Genomic DNA, 17,215 nt, shown 5'->3' with positions numbered 1-17,215 from the left:
TGAGAGTTTTGCACTTGTTCTGTGAGCAATAGGGAGTCATCAAAGGTTTCTATTAAGGCAGAGGAATGACAGACTTGGAAGACAACTCTAAGAGCTCTAAGCACTACAGGGGAGAGAAACTAAAAGCAGGCAGACCAACTGGGAGGCCATCACCAGGGTCCTGGCAAGAAGTGGCAAGTGCTCTGTGGCAGTAAAGTGGAGAGGAGGGAACCATTCCAGGGACATGTCAACAGGTAGAAACCACAGGGTTGGGTGACACAGAGGGGCAGGGAGAGGGAAAAAGTGACAGTGACCCTGAGTTCCAGTCTGGGTCCATGGTGATACTGTTAACTGAGATGGGGAACACAAGACTGTTTAGTTGGCAGGGGAGTAGTAGAGATGGGTGACAAGTTCAGCTTGAACACAGTGACTTTGGGATGCTAGTGGGACCTCCAACTGGACATGTCCAGCAGGAAGCCGGGTGAGAGATGTGGGCTGAGAAGACACAAGGATCCAAGTGGCATTAGTTGACCCCATGGGACCAGATGGAGTATCTTCCCCCATTTACTGCTCCAGGGGAGGGCTGGCGACAGCGCTGGGTGAGCCCCAGCACGGAAGGTGGTGGAGGCACCAGCCCAAGTCGGGGAGACACCATTCTTCTGGCTGCTTCCAGAAACCTCATCCCTTCCTTTCAGGATCAGTGCCTCATTTCCAGAGCTGTGCTCCCACCAGCAAAGGAGGCAGAACTCCCGACCACACAGGAGCCACAAGCCAAGGAAAAGGCAGGTGCTTCAGCTTTTGAATTCTTTAGTGGGGGAGTGTCTCCTAATAAAATCCAATAAATTAGTGCCTGGGGATTTGGGACAGAAAGGACAAATACCACGGCTATACAATGACCCCAAGCATTCAGTGCAAACAACTGAGTCTCCAGTGCTATGGCGCTGGGACTGCGTTCACGACGGCGTTTTTAAAAGTCCAGTCTGTGCAAAGCCAGTCTCCTATGGGTCCTAACACTTTAATTAAACCTGGCAGGTCCCATACCAAATCCCATAAATCTATAGTAACAAGTTAGGCACAGGAGTTGAGTCAGGTAACTCAACTGGAGTTACCTGAATGCAGGTAACATTAATCTAATATGGTAGGAAATGGTTCTTATTCCTAAATCAAAAGTGCTGCTTTAACTGAGACTTATCGTAGTTGCCATCACCTAAATGGGGACATAAAAACTAAGAAAGTATGCACACACATACACACATCCTTGGTCACTTTAATGTCTGCTGTATTTTAATCTCAAACAAGTCCTGGACTGAATGAACACTGAACAGGGCTACATAGTGTTTAGCACAGGACCCAGCTACCCCAAGGCCTCTTCCCTACCACTTCCCTTCTTTGCTTTAGGGGTAGTACACTAATTTGGGGCCCTCTCCCCATGTGCAATCTGAGGTCCACCTAGAAATTCTGGAAATACTGCTTACCCCTCAATGCCCCAGAAATCCTCCAAGTTCCCACAGCCACTTCTTCTTAGGCTGCTTCCCCAGAAATGCTGTCCCCGGGGCCCCTCCCACTTTAGGCAGTGCATAACTGGGGATCGAGTGTGAGGAATGTGAGGGAACTCAGGAGTTGCTACTAAGATTTAGCTCCCAGAACAGAACCCCCAGTGTAAAAGTCAGGCTCCGCTGTTGCTGAAAGTACCCCTCAGGAAGTGAGCGATATGCTCTCTGAGGTCTCAGGGTGCTTGCAAGAAGTACTAGGGGATTCCAGCTGAGACGTAGCCCCTGATGCTTGAGCCTGACCAACGACCCTTGACTAATCCTATTTTCACAATGCTCTGTCCAGGATGGCCTTGGTTTCCCAGGGATTTCTTTGTTAAGTCCTTGAGGCCCCAAAGCCATCACTGAGTACTTCCTCAGGGAGGTAGGACAGACCTCGGTTGACTCCAAGTCTCCAGAACCCCCTTACCTTGCAGGGTTTTTATGTATAGTCAGCCAGTTTCCCAGGCCCATGGGACCTAATTCTGCTGGAAGAGGATGGTAATGGGTAGATGTAGTCTCAGATAACCCCTTTTTGGGTCCCATAACTCTGGGGTCCTCTCCTCCAGTCCTTGCTAAAACCATCTTCAATGCCCCCTCACTCCCAGAACCTTAAAAATGAGCTGTTGTGGACACTGTTGCTCCCCAAGTATGAGGGGTCTCGGAACTCCCGAAATCGTTCCCACAGGCTCCTGGAGCTCCTGGTTTACAGAAACAGTTTTCCAGTTCTGTGGCCCTAACCAGCAGAAAAGGCTCCATGGGCCAGGCCAGGGCCAGGGTAGGATCGCTAGTCCCAATGGAGTTATTCCCAACCCCACCTGGGAGAGACATCAGAGTGAGGTTCTCCCCCCAAGAGTGGATAAATTACTTGCCCACTGATGCTATAGAGTAAACTTCTCCCCCTGCCTTTTATACTCCCTATGCAATGACCAGCCATGCCCCCAGGTTGCTGTCAGAGCTAATCAGAAGTCTCAATTTGTTCCTGGAATAAACTGTTAACCAAGGTGGGAAACACAAAACAATTAGTTCCTGGTTATCCCAGAGCCAGCTGCCACTATACTTGAATGGCCTGGGATATCCCATGGAGCAGGTCCAGTGACGGGGAACTTTGAGATTCCCAGGGAGAGTTTAGAGCCCACTCTGGGCCCTTTGGTCTTGTCTGCGCAAGCAGCTCAGGAGAAGGGATCTATGAGAATGCGCCTCTCCCATTTGAAGGGCCTTCAGAGCTTACAGGAGGGCTGGGAGACAGCTGAAGTCAATTTGACTGATACCTACCCTGGGAAAGCCCTGAATACCCCTCAAGCTAGAATTAAAGTAATGCACCCCACAGTTGTAGCTGTTGTTAGCCTCAGTGGTGAATACCTGAGCCAGAAGGGCAATTGGTACCATCTTGTAAATACAAATAATCTAGTGCTAAAAGTCCCAGCCTCTGGAGTCACAGACCTGGGTTTGAGTCCAAGCTCTGCCACTTTCCAGCTTTGTGACCCAGGGCAAGGTACTCAATCTCTCTGAAGCCTTTGTTTCCTCATGTGTAAAACAGAGACATTAGATGTACTTAGCTTTGTGGGGAAGTTGGGGTTCCTATGGTCAGGATCCTCACTGAACTTAAACCACCTGATGCTGTAACTGGCCTGTTGCTGGGCTGCCGCTTCCACACCTTTAGGCAATGGGCAATAAGCTATTATTGCGCTATATAGAGAGCTCGGCCCAGTGCTCTAGGCGGAGGCAGAGATACTAGTGCTCGACCTACTGCTGGAGAACAAGCCAAGTAATAAACCCTTTCACCCCAAAGAACGTTTTGCTGTCAATTTCTTTGGTCACACAGAATCCATAGCGAACTTGCCCAGGGCTGAAACCCATTGGCAAAACAGCTCACAGGGTTATTGTAAGGATTGTGAGTTGATGCATATTAAGTCTTCAGAACGTGAATACAGCCAAACTCCAGTAGTGCTGCTTGTTGCTGTCACACACGTTAGCAGCCTACTCTCTGAGCTATAGGAGAGCAAGGAAAGGCCAGGGGCCAACTGTTTAACAGGTCACACTGCTTGGCACTCATGCTTCATTAGGCCACCCTTGAGAACATTGATTTCCAGATACTGTTTGTGACAGGGTCCTTGTTTTCTCCCAGGCTTCCTAAGACCTGAGTTTAGAGTGCCTCCAAAACTGGTAGAATGTACAGAATATTCATTTCTATGCTTTACTCCCACTCCACCGTCATTGAATTTTGTCACTTTCCCCAAAAGCCAGGCTCTTGTTCTCTCTCCTAGTGCCCATGACCTGAGGTCTAGGCAGGTTCCTCTTAGACTAATACAATCTGGAATACTTAGTATAAATACTGTTTTCCAAGTAACTATATTAGGACAGGACAGGTGGGTGGCACAATCCAAGGGTGATTCAGGGACACTTACTGGCCAAGCCAGGCTGGTCCTTAGATTGCTTCAGAACTAACTGGACAGTGTTAATACAGATTCCCTGGCCCATCCTCAGAGGCTGATTGAAAGTATCTAGAGGAGAACACAGAGTTGAATAAACTTCCAAGATGACTCTGAGGCTCACAAAGCCAGATCTGTATGAACAACAGTAATTCACACATTTTGGAGAGCACTGGACTGGCTTGCTGGGGTGGGACTTGTTCAAATGCAGATTTCTAGGTCCAGCCTGCTAGGTCCTCTAGTGATCTAGATCTTCTGATCCAGGAGTTCCTGGTAAGCCTCAAAAATCTGTATTTTTAACCAGAACCCTGAAGTTCCTCTGGCCTAGGGGAAATGATTTCTCCATTTGAAATCATTCCTATAAGTACTACCCAAAGAGTCTCCAGAGAAGGAAGGCATTGCTTGATATATGACAAGTTTTTGTACCCCTTTCATATTAAGAAATGATCTAAATCCCTTTTAGAAATTTTTGAGATATTTTGATTCTTGTGATGATATATAAGAAGTGATCCTAAGCAAAATAATATTTAAGATCATTATATTATTGAAGATTGTATTAGTTATCTATTGGTTCAAAACAAATTGCCCCCAAATTGGAAACTAAAACAACATTGATTATCCCACAGTCTGTGGGTTAGGAACCCCAACATGGCTTGGCCAGTTGCTTGTGGCTCTAGGTCTCTCACAAGACTGCAATCAAAGCATTAGGCATGGCCTCTGGTCTCATTTGAAGGCTCAACAGGGGGAGTATCTGCTTGCAAACTCACTCAGGTGATTGTTAGGAGGATTTAGTTTCTTCTCAGGTATTGGCCAGAGACATCAGTTCATTGTCATGTGGACTCCTCCACAAGGCAGTTCACAGCTTGGTGACATGGTGCTGGCTTCCTTCAGAGTGAGCCAGGGAGAGAAGCAGGGCAGGGGGAGGAGAGGGACAGAGAGACACAGCAGGAGTAAGCAAGACAGAAGTCATACTCTTTCTGTGACCTAATCTTGGAAGTGCAATCCCATCACTTTTGCCATGTTCTGTCAGTTAGAAGCAAGTCGCTAGGTCCAGCCCACACTCAAGGGGAGAGGATTACACAAGGGCCTGAATACCAAGAAGCCGAGATCATTGGGGACCATTTCAGAGGCTTCCTACTGCAAAGATAATATTTTAAAGTACATTTTAATGCAGTCTTTAAGATTATTCAAAACACAGAGGAAAATTGATTATCTCATTTCAGTGGTGCATGCTGTTTAAAGTATGCAAAACAAAACATGATTTATTGATAAATGCATTTAAACATGACATTAGGGGATGTTTTGTTTGGAAACTGAATGTATGTTAAAATGTCAAAAGCAACTTGACTATGTGTGTGGCATAAAAAAATAGACAAAACTGCTTTCATGTCATGTTTGAAATTCTTGCATTTTCTACTATAAAAATTCACTTATCTGCATAATTTGAGTATTTCGTTTCTAAGTGATGACATTAGAAAATAATGCTATTCCTCCATGCATTCTACACAAATAACATAGCAAATGTGTTTATTCTTTATTTTCTCTCAATAAATGCAGATCCAAATTGTATGTAACTGGCATTATACTTTCAGTTTTGCTATTGATTTTTGAGATTCATGAGAGCTAGCTTAATGTACCGTATAATATTTTTTCTGATCAGATGTTGTCACTTAAGAATCTGGTAAGAGCAGCTTCAGACAATGTATTAGTCAGCCAGGCTGCCATAGCAAAGGGCCATAGACCAGGTGATTTAAACAGCAGAAATTTATTGTCTCACAGTTCTGGAGGCTGGAAGTTCAAAATCAAGGTGTCAGTGATGCCGGGGTTCTTGTTTGCGGAGTCAAAGAATGAACTTAGCAAACAGTCAAGGTAGGAGAGCCAGGGAGACTTTTATTGAGAGATACAGTGAGAGGACAGACAGAGCTCCTGGCGTGAGCCAGGAGGGGACAAGAAAGCCCGTAGTGGTGCGTTGTCTAGGGGTTTTATAGGCAGTTGAGGATATTTGGGAACATGAAAAAAAAGCTTAGGGGTGTGGACTTGTTAAGTGGTCCCTGAATCATAGTAAAAATTAACTTAACATAAGGAATTTCCTGCCTTGATTTCTTTGGGATACTGGCGCCTTGGTCTGGGAGCATATCAAAAGGCTGCCTGCCCAGCCCCCAAGGTGGGCTGAGGTATTGTCTGTTTGCTAAAGAGTAATTTAAGAATCTTACTTGTTAAACTTTCTGGGTGTTAAAATGCAATCTTATCTTTAAGGTGGAATCCTTCCTGCCTTTTACTATGTTGTTTACAGCTGGGTCTGCATGCTAAATTAGTTGCCCAGTTTGCAAAATCACCTCATCAGATCTGAAGGAGGAAAGACAGCACATAGGCCTGGGCCTTTTAGCATGCTAAAGTGAAACTTACACGATTACAAATGATTAGTATAATAAAAATACGTGCTACTCTTCTTTATCTGGGGAATATTACCTGATCTCACTGAAGAATGACTCTAGAGCTTAATGTTTAACACAAGAGTTTTACTAGGGGGTTTTCCTTGAATGTGGTTACATTGCTCTGACTGTAAATATCCTGCCTTGCTTTTTCCAGAGGCCTTCACCCTATTATGTCTAAGCCCACGGTCCCTGTCTCATCAGCAGGATCAACTTCTTGAGTTCTGTCTCCTTGGCTTGTAGGTAACCATGTTTTCCCTGTGTCTTCACATGGTTTTCCCTCTGTGTCCTGATCTTTTTATAAGAACACCAGTCATAATGGATTAGGGCCCACCCTAATGGCCTCATTTTAACTTAATTACTACTTGAAGAGACTATCTTCAAATACAGTCAAATTCTGAAGTACTAGGGATTAGGAGTTCAATATTTGAATTTGTGGGGAACACAGTTGAACCTATAAAAGACAAATTTTTTTCAAAATTGCTCTCATTCTTGCCATCCATATGCTCTTTTGTTTCAACAGTGGCATTTCTTATGCTACTTGTCTGTTAGCCAACAATCCACTGTAGGCATAAATGGAAAAGTACATGACTATAAATAAAAACAACTTAAAACTGTGTAATGACTAAACCAACAGGCCAGCCTTATGGTGAGTAGCTAAGTGATAAATGAGCTGACCAACGAGTTTGAACTTCATTGCGCAAGATCCACTAAATGCCATGTGGGCTCACTAGCTTTGCCCTAATGGTTATCAAAGTGTTCTCTTTTAAAATGAATACTTTTAAATCTTGCCTTTGTTAATAGTGTTAAGCTTAAAAATAAAACTTTCAGTTATTATTCCAGCAAAAATGGGTTTATTCTGGAATAGAGAATCACAACTGGGACAAGCAAGCTTCCCCCAAACCACAGGCAAGTTTGGAGAACAAAGGAGGGCAGTGCTCTTTTACGGAGGAAAGGGCAGACTCAGGTGGAGCTGTTATAAACAAAAAGCCCATTGGAGTAAACTGGGAGCATCAAGTATCATGGATTCTCATTGGCTGAGTTATGACAGTCTCTCATTGGCTGGGCTGTTGCTGAGTGAAGAGAAAACCTTCTTCCTGCTGGTTAACAAAGTAGTAGCTAAAACAGTATGATAGAGCACAGAGCTCTCCCTGCTTGGCCTCCTGATGCCATGTCAGTGAGGTTTCCATTTATTCATTTTCACAATAGAAATTGAAAAAGATGCCAGTACTGCCTTTAATGATGTAAATTCCTGGGGTTTGTGAACCACCTCTTATGAAATGATGCTCAAATCCAGACTTAATAACTGCCGCCATAGCTCAGAGTCACCCAGTATTCATTCATGGCTTTCCACCTGCCCAGGCTCTGGGCTTGGTGCTGTGAAAGAGGCTTTCACTTGTGCCATTTCATACAGCTGCTCTACCAAGAAACTGGGTCAACTCTTGAGTACCATGGACCTAACTTTGAAATACTAGAAGAAGGTTAACAGTAAAACATAACAAGACACCAGGGTCAGCAAGTGTCATAGCCCTTTAAGAAGCCCAGAAGACTCCCCATTTAACTTGCCACAAAAGTTACCACCCATTTCCTCACCCTCCGGTAAGTAGACTTGCTGTTCTTCAAACTATGATTTGAGAGAAAAATGAAAAATAATTATCCAATTTTATTCCTGCTTCATTTAATTATTGCTTTTGCTACCACCACTTTCTGCTCTTTACTTTGGCCAAGATTCAGTGTTTCACACATTGAAGGTGTATAGGCTGGACTTGGAACCTAGTCATCATTTATATTGTTGATTCTTGGAAATATGGGATCTGACTTCAAAATAACTATTTATTAAGACATTTTTAGAACTGGCTTTATTTGTAAGCTTGGAACTACTTGGGTCTGTATGACAATTACCAATTTAAAAAGAATAATGGAAAGGCAATCAAATGTATCTAATAATAAAATTCTACTAAGCATGGCTAATTCTTTGAGGGTTCAAAAAAAACCTTAAGGATCTTGCTGTTGTTATAAACAGCAATTAAAGTGCTGCCGAAGTCATAGGAAAGTGGGCTGAGCTCAACATTCCTAAAAGTGGGTAGCCCCTCTGGCTGAAGTGGGCTGAACCTGGTTCCAGAATTCTACAACTGCTTCAGTAACTGCTATTTTTCGTTAAACTAAGAGGGAGCCAATCAAGTTCCTCTGTCCATGCTCACTTGAGTTATTTGCAAACACGTTTCTGGCTGTGGAAAAATATACCAAAGACTCAGAAGACATAGTAAAGACATAGTTTCTGCTTAAGATGTTTTCATTTATAAGTAAGCTTTGATTTTACCACAGGCAAGTTTGATACCTTTGCATCCTCGAGCTTTTTTCAGTTATATTTTGGGAGGTCTGGGGTCTGTTTCTTTGTTGGTTTTCCCCTTTTCAGTTGTGTTTGTCATCATGATGATCCATGGCAGGCCAAGTAGCAGCACATGTTGGTAGGGTTTGGGAGGCACACATTTTAAATGGCAAAACCAGCTCCCCAAACTCTGCCCTAACAGAAGGCATTCAGCTCATTAGCTACAAGTTTTCTCAGATGATTCCCATTGTTAAAATGTTTCCTCTGTGCCCCATTAAAACTCTCCAGGGCATTCTGTGCCCAGCACACAATGGGTACAGGGCACTCTTTACCAGGTACAATAGGTTACCACGATCTCTTGCCAAATACGTAGAAATGTAGACAAGATCATGATGACTGGGGTCTTGGGCAATGTGGCAGCTGTTATGAGTATGGTGTAGGCTTCATTGTCCAGTGGTGAGAAAGCAGACTCAGGCATGTTTGGGAGCATATTTCAGAGCTGAGCAAAGAAAGGTGACTCCCTTCCTAGAAGCTCTGAAACCATGGCAACTTTGGTTATTTAGTCACATTTTCTGGCATATACTGAAATATGAGGATGTTCATTAAATGATTGTGTGTGTGGGGGGTGGTATCTCAGGAAACTGACGCCTAATTTCAGCCGTTGTGAAAAGACCGAATTGATTTGAGGGAGGTGTAGAGAAAGGAGCAGCAACAGACATTGTAAAAGACACAAAGAAGGCAAATATTGGAAAGAAGAAGTAGCTAAAAATACTGGAAGCAACAATGGGAGTCATTCTTTTTGATTAAACATTTATTAGAACTTTCACATAAGAAATGACTCATGTAATAAAAAGCCACTGGAATCAGAAATACCCCTTCGTTTTTCCTCACACTGGATATTGCATGGAGATTCAAATTAGAAGGTTTTGTGATTGTCTTTTAATTGAAAATTGAGCTGTCATGACCTCTTTGAAATTTTTCTCAACCACTCGGTTAGAAAGAGCCAATCTAAGCGACTTAGTTTTAAAATAAATTATAAAATAATTTGTTGAATAATTTATATAACTTTGAATGACTTCTCTCAGAGTCCTAAGTGCAGGCTATAAAATATTTTCTGCATCAAAGTCATCTCTGAGCTGCTGGGGCCAATCTGCAGTCTGAGGTTCACAGCCCTTGTGTGATTACCATTGCTGTGGCCTGGCGTTCTCTGAGGTTATAACTGCTGGCACTTTATCAGTTCTTCATTAGGTCATTCCTGTGTTTTCATCTCTGTCTACAGAGAGAACCCCAATCTAAAGCATACTCGCAGACAAGAGTTTTAGGGACAAACACACCTAAAATATGTGGCACTTTGACTTGAGTCATGGTTTAAAAAACAAAAACTAGATCTGCAGTTTAAAGAATTATCAACTAGATCTGCAGTTTAAAGAATTATCTCGCACTCCAAATTTAAAGCTCACATATTGCCCTGTTATTGTCAAAATGCAGAGAAACTTGGGGAAATTCTGTGCATTTTGCCACTAGTGGGCGCCAAAGGTACAGTGAAAAACCATACATGAATTTAAGAAAGCACTTTTCCTTTTTACCTGGTTAATGAAATGAAAAGTGTAAAAATATAGTAATTTATCCTCCATTTACCCCATTTCAAAAAGTATTTTTGATAATTTTGGACTTCTTTCACCTTTTGTGTTTCCCCAGTTTGGATGAGAAGCAAAGAGACTTTAGGCTTAATTAGGTACCTTTGGATTCCCGTATCTCAAATGGAGAGGAGCTGCTTCATTTCCCAAGGAGCCATGATGAATAAAGACAAGTGCTTAGCATTTTCCCAGTGCTTACTATACACTAGGCACTGTGTGAAGCGATTTACATGTTGTATGTCCGTTAGTCTTCATGGGAATCTTTGAGAGTGAATGTGACTCTTATGCCCATTTACCAGCTGAGAAAACTGAGGCTTAGGTTAAGTAACTTTCTAAAGGTGACAGACAGTGGTAGAATTGAGATTCAGATCTAGATCCATCTGACACTAGTCAGGTCTTTTATTTTTATACCAGCTATGCTGTGGTATAAGGAAGGTTATCCTGACTATGGTGTGACTAAACCTTCAAGATCAGACTGTCTCAAACCATGGTTTTCTAGTTTGCAATTAAATGGGAAGAAGAAAGAAAAAAAACAAACAACAAAATAAAACAGGTCTAAAAACTCCTAATTTGCGGAAGCGGGGGGAGTCTCAGGGAAAAAACTTCCCCAGCAACACTTCCAGATAGGAAGATCATAACTCTTAAGCTATTCATTCAGATTCCATTCTCTTCACCTGAAAGTCTAGAGATTTGAGGTATCAGGTATCAGAGATTCGGCGTCTTCAGCTCTCGGGATTAGTGCACCAGCACCTTCACAATGCTGGAGAAAGCTCCATCCAGTCTTGAGACATCTATTTTAAGGAATCAAGACCCCATGTGCTCTATAACACAAAGTCACATCATTTATTTTGCTGTAGTGCATTTCACTTCTGGAGCTAAACAGAGATTCCTTTGTTGCCTCCCAGTAATGGCAAAAATGGATTTACAAGGAAGGAGAATAACAGAAGTGATAGTAAAGCTCTCAATTTTGCATGTGAAGAGAAGATAGGAAGGGGCCTTAAGAATCCAAAATGACTGAAAGACCAAGAATCACGTGACTGAGCACATGGTACAGCCCATTGACCTTCCTGATTATAGCTTTCCTTAGGTAATGTTGTAGCAACTTTGCACTTTAAGAAATCTGAGTACATATGTAACAGGGACTTTGGATAGTAACACATGTACACTGCAAGTAGTGTGCTAAGAGCTTTACCTGCATTATATTATTTAAACCCCACAAAAGCTCTTCTCATCAATTGCTATTATTACCAAAACAATAAATACATGCACATAATTGAACAGATAGTACCAGCAATCCTATATTTCAAAAAAACACAGCAACATCCTCTCTTCCCAATGTCTGCGTCCCTCTTCTAAGAGGCGACCAGTCTCATTTCTCTTGATTGGTTTTTGGATCTGTTTTGGTATTTAACTTCAAATTCCTGAATTACAGTTTAGACTGCTATTTCTTGATTTCTCAATTTTAAGCATTATCTGTTCCCTTCCTATATGGAATATAATGATTCAACTTTTTTTATCCCTATCCTCCATTATATACACGTAACTCCTGTTTTTATCAGACTTAATAGTAGTTTTATTTTTCACTAGCTTCGTTTTCATATGCTTATCACTATGAATCCATCCCACACCTACCAAAAGGAGTCATAATCTCTTATCAGTATGGTCAACCTATTAGATGATCTGATGGTTCCATATTTTTCCTTCCAGAAACTCTCCCTCTACCCATCTACAGCCTGCAGCATGGGTCTCCTGGGCTTTTCTTCATCTTCATCCTGGGAATTTTCTTCATCAGTCTCTTGCGTTGGACCCTCTGTTTCCTAGATCCCCTGTCTCCTCTGATCACTCCCTGGTCTTGGTGGAACACATATTCTAGTGGTTTATTGAGAAAGGGTTCATGGAGGGTAAATCTGGGGGGCACTGTCCCTGGTACAATAATCTGAAATTTCATGATGATGTGTCTTGGTATGTGTCACAGTCACTATACTAGATACTTAGCTCTTAAATCTGGCAACTCATTTCCTTCAGTTGGGGAAAAGACTTCTTTCATTTTGTCTTTGATTATTTCTTTCCCCCCCATTTTTGTTCTGTTCTCTCTTTGGGAGCCCCTACTGGGTAATAGCTCTCTAATTCTCCTATGTCGACCTACTTCCCACATCTTAGCCATTTTGTTCTGCATTCTGGGAGATTTATTTCAATGTATCTTCTATCTACTGAATTAAAAACAATTCTATTGTAATAGTTTAAATTATCAAGAGCTCATTCCTGTCCTCAGAATGTTCTCTTTTTGTTTCTAGCTTAGTGAATGTTTCATGTATACAACTCATCCATGCACTTCTCTGAGAATATTAATTATAGGGTTTGTTTTATGGCTTCTTCTGCTCCCTGCATTGTTTCTGCTTCTTCAGTTTCTTTTTTCAATATTTCACAAACTCTTTTTTTCCTGCTCAAGATTTTTCTCCAATGTTTGATTATCCTTAACTATTTATTTGTATTTAGGAGTGAGGCAACTGAATAGCTTTGTGCATGTGTGCGTGTGTGTGTGTGTGTTGAGCAATTATTGACTGGTGAGTCTTACATCCGTAGATGTTTTACCAGCTGAGATGCTGTTTTTCCCAGGATCACGTCCTGGAGGTGATGAAGAATGAAGCCGAGAGACAAGAGTATGGAGCAACCAGCAAAGCTTTTAATGAAGAGTGAAAAGAAAAAAAACCTCCTGTTAATCAGGAGGGGTTCCAAGGGCGGCAGCCACTTGGGCTGCAGTGTTGTAGGGATTATAAGCACTGGAAAGCTGGAAAGGAGGAAGTCCACCTGGTTGCCTAGGACTTGTTGCTAGCACCAGGCTGGGGGATCAGAGAAACCCTTTGTTTCTTAGGCTAGCGGTTGCTTTCTTAGCCTTAAGATAAGTCCCTCCTGTTCTTATTATGCTAATTCTGACATTTTTTAAGGAAAATTAATCATGATGTTTGTCCCTTGTCTCTGCTCTATCTCACCTGCATTAGCTAGAGCAAATCTCCAGGTCAGCCCAGATTCAGAGCATGTGGAATGAACTCACATTGCAAAGGACATGAGTCCTTTCTGTCTCTCTGGTTTAATTGATTAATTCTCTGAGTTCTTGGTGGGCCCCACCCTCTTTTCATCCCACTCTCATCTGTACTCTGCCAGCAGATGGACCTGGCCATTTCACTGATAGACCTTACAAATGTCAGTATTTGTGGGTCCTTTCTCTTAGGCCAATCAAATTTCCCAGACAGGAATCTTTTGATTGTCTGCCTGGTGGGTAGAAGCTTTACTGCCAGCATTAAGGGTATTAAGGGGAAAGAGGAAGGCAGAGGGGCTGTTTAGTATCACCCTTGCTCTGAGCTGAGCCTGGTAACCTTACTTAAAAATCATTATCATCAAAATCACTATTGTGAGGGCTTAAATTTGTGTTATCTCCCAAGAGATATTTTTGGAGAGCAGAGAACACCACTCTTGGGACTAGAATTCTCAATATGCTTATAAAGCTTAATAAGTGCTTGATAAGTAGTTATAGCTTTAAAACGAAAATGAGTTGCCAGGCCCTTAAGTGTTACCCTAGAGCAACAAAGGTATAGGGCTGCCTTCCTCTTCTTATTTATTTGGGCAAATTGTTTAGATACTAAAGCCTAACTAGGTACCTGGAAGAACTATTTATTTGGAGTAATTGTGCTTATAACTCAGGTTATGGCTCTAAGCATAGATTGGGTCATCTTTATTATATATTGTCTTTTAAGCAATTTAACCAAATTTGTTTGTGGTTGGAGTCTTTTTTTGAAACCATCACAAAATCAAAAGTAGGGACAAAACCGAAGATGTTTTTATTTTCTCTTACATAGGAAATCGTGGTCTATGGAGCTTTGATTGAAGCTTCTAAGTGGAAGACAGGACCATCTAAATGATTTGAGGAATTAACAAAGGAGTGACTACAGAGCAATAATTATAGCAAATAAAGATTGTTTTAAGACAGACAAGGGCTAAGATTTCCTTAGCAGTAATAATGACATACACTGAATTTAAAATCTATTTTATTACAGAAATCAGTTTCTAAGAAATGGAAATGTATCATCTGTTTCTGAAATGTGTAAATAATATTAAATTCCTTTGAAACTGGAAAAAAATAATCATCATCATCATCCCTGTAATAACAACTAACATTTTTTGAGGGCCTACTTCATCAAACAAAGATTTATGTACAAGTATGTTCTTTACACCACTGTTTAACATATGAAAAATTGGAAATAATCTAAATGTCTAAAATGAGACTGACTACAAAAATCATGGGGTATTGATACAATAAAATGGTAGGTAGCCATTAGAAAAAATCTCAGCCCCACTTGTTGAGACCAGCCATCTCTCACAGGGCTTGTTAATAGAGGTCCCATTTCAGCTGAACTGATCCTATCATCACATCCACTCCAGCCACCCACATAGAGTTGAATTGAAAGGAAAAGAGAGTTGCCTGAGAGACTATCCCATCCCCACCTCCCCTCTGCTTGAAGGAAATGAGGCACTGGCATGCTGGTAAATCTTTAACAACCCACTGGAGGTAATTCTTCAGCATAAACACTCCTGTCATGGCCAATTTCAAGCTAACAATGTGATGTGAACTGGCTAATACATTTTCTGAAAATTTAATGATATATTTTTGTGAGCTGGGATGAGTTGGCTTCAGCACACCACTGGAGGAAGGCCCCAGATAATTATGGGGCTTAGACATTTGCTTAACCACCCATCTTGTTTTTGTAGGACAGGCCTAGTGCCACTGGAAAGGGGTTGAGAATTTTAGAATCCAGGGGGTGATGGGCTGCCAGGTGATGTGGAAACAAACACCTTCTCCTTGAATTTCTGGTCCCAAGAGGTGTGGGAGACAGGGTCTTGAAGGAAATTGGGAGTTGCAGGTTTTCCGACCCTTGACATACCGGCACATATACACACAACATGGAGTCATGAAGTACATGCATCAGAGGAATTCAGAGAGAAGCTGCAAGATGTGAGGGACATCAGTGCCTGCGGGAGCTGCTCCAAACTGACCTTCTCAGCAGCACCCACTGCAGGCTTGCTGAAGACAGATAACCTCCACTGTGGTGACTCTTCTCATGCTTTCTTCTTCTGACCCTATAGGGACCAAAGGCAGGTCACCCCAAGATGTGCCACTGTGACATAAAGATTATTTTGAGCTGATAACCATCAAGGCCCAAAAGACTCAGGAAGATACTTTGACCTCCACTCCCTGCCTCCCACTTCACTGGAGGAACTGACCCAGGAGGAGAAATATTACCATAGAGAGCTCTATCATGATGTAAACTAGAGGTGGTAGACAAGAGGGATGTGGCTAAGTCTGTTAAAATTTCTCTCTCTGTTCCACTGTTTCTGTGTGGCCCATCAAGTATTTTGTTTATCAGACACTGACTCTTTTCATATTCCTGTGAATTACTTCCCTTTGCCTTTGAAGTCTCAGGCCCCTACCCCTTTCTCCTTGGTTCAGGATAACATATATGCCTCATTCTCCCTGACTGTCTTTGGAAACCCATGTCTATGGTTTCCCCTAACACACATAATTAAACTTTATGTTTTTTTTCTCCTGTTAATCTGTCTCGTGTCAATTTGATTCTTAGACCAGCTAGAAGAACCTTGAGGGGTAGAGGAAATTTCTTCCTCCCAACAGTTGGCATAGTCAGCAGGATACTTCAACTCACTGGACAATGCTTGCTCCCAGGCTGCTGCAGGGACATCTGACAACAGCCCTCAGAAGGTAAGACATCAAACCCTGGCAGTTGCCTGGAATCTCTGTCTGCAGGGTCTGATGGAGTGAGACTGGTGAGAGTGATGCTGGAGTTCTTGTTCACAAAGCCAAAGAATGAGCTTCACAAACACTCAAGATAGGAGAGCAAGGTACAGGCTTTTATTTAGAAATAAAGTGAGAGAATAGAGCTCCTGGCTCACGCCAGGAAGGAACAAGAGAGCCCATAGTGGTGCATTGTCTATGGGCTTTTATAGGCAGTTGAGGGTTTTTTGAGAACATCAAAAAAAAGGCTTATGGGTATGGACTTGTACCACCTGCCCTGTCCTCAAGGTGGGCTGGGTGTAGTCTGATTGCTGGGGCTAACAGTGGAGTCACGGGTTATGCTGATACCCTTGCAGAACACTCAAACGTTCCTGGCCAAGTTGCTTCTGGCCTTTTGACCTTTAACTGATCTCACTGAAGATGTCTATATTCTTAGGTATCTTTCCCTAGAGAATTAGTGTGACCTTGACTTTGCATAATGCTTAGCACAGAGTTTCAATGGGGACTTCTTTGCCCATTGTTACATTGCTCTGACTGTAAATATTCTGCCCTGCTTCCCCCCCCACCCCACCAAGGCCCTCACCCTACTCTGACTACACCCACGGCCCTGTCTCAAGAGTATTTTTCTCTTTTTCTAAATTTGGATTAGCAGGAGAAAATACCGTGGAGCTAGTGAGACTTTTGGTAAATTTGGTTAAGAACTTTTGGTTTTTGCTGATTCATTTCCTCCCAGATAAGGTCTTTGTTTTCCTTGTCTGTCTTTTATGTCACTTGTAAATGTGCACATTAGGTCAAGGCTGTGGCTTAGGGACAACTTGGAAGCCAGGGCTGCAGAATTGGTGATCACAGGTCAAGCAGTTAAAAGCTGTTAGAGTGCTGACCACCACAAGAAGACTTATGTGATAGGATAAGTTGGTCACAGAACCAGTTAGATGCACACTAGGTCACCCACCAATCTCAAGAAAATTTCCATTCAATGAGGTACCCTGTAAACCACCACAATATCCTCAACCCCATAACATGTTCCTCCTAGGTATTGATTTGGCTTCTGAGAAGGCCCAGGCTTGGCTAGAG

The sequence above is a fragment of the Manis pentadactyla genome, chromosome X, assembly GCF_030020395.1.
Source record: "Manis pentadactyla isolate mManPen7 chromosome X, mManPen7.hap1, whole genome shotgun sequence".
In the NCBI taxonomy this organism is placed as follows: domain Eukaryota; kingdom Metazoa; phylum Chordata; class Mammalia; order Pholidota; family Manidae; genus Manis; species Manis pentadactyla.
This window is presented reverse-complemented; position numbering follows the sequence as displayed.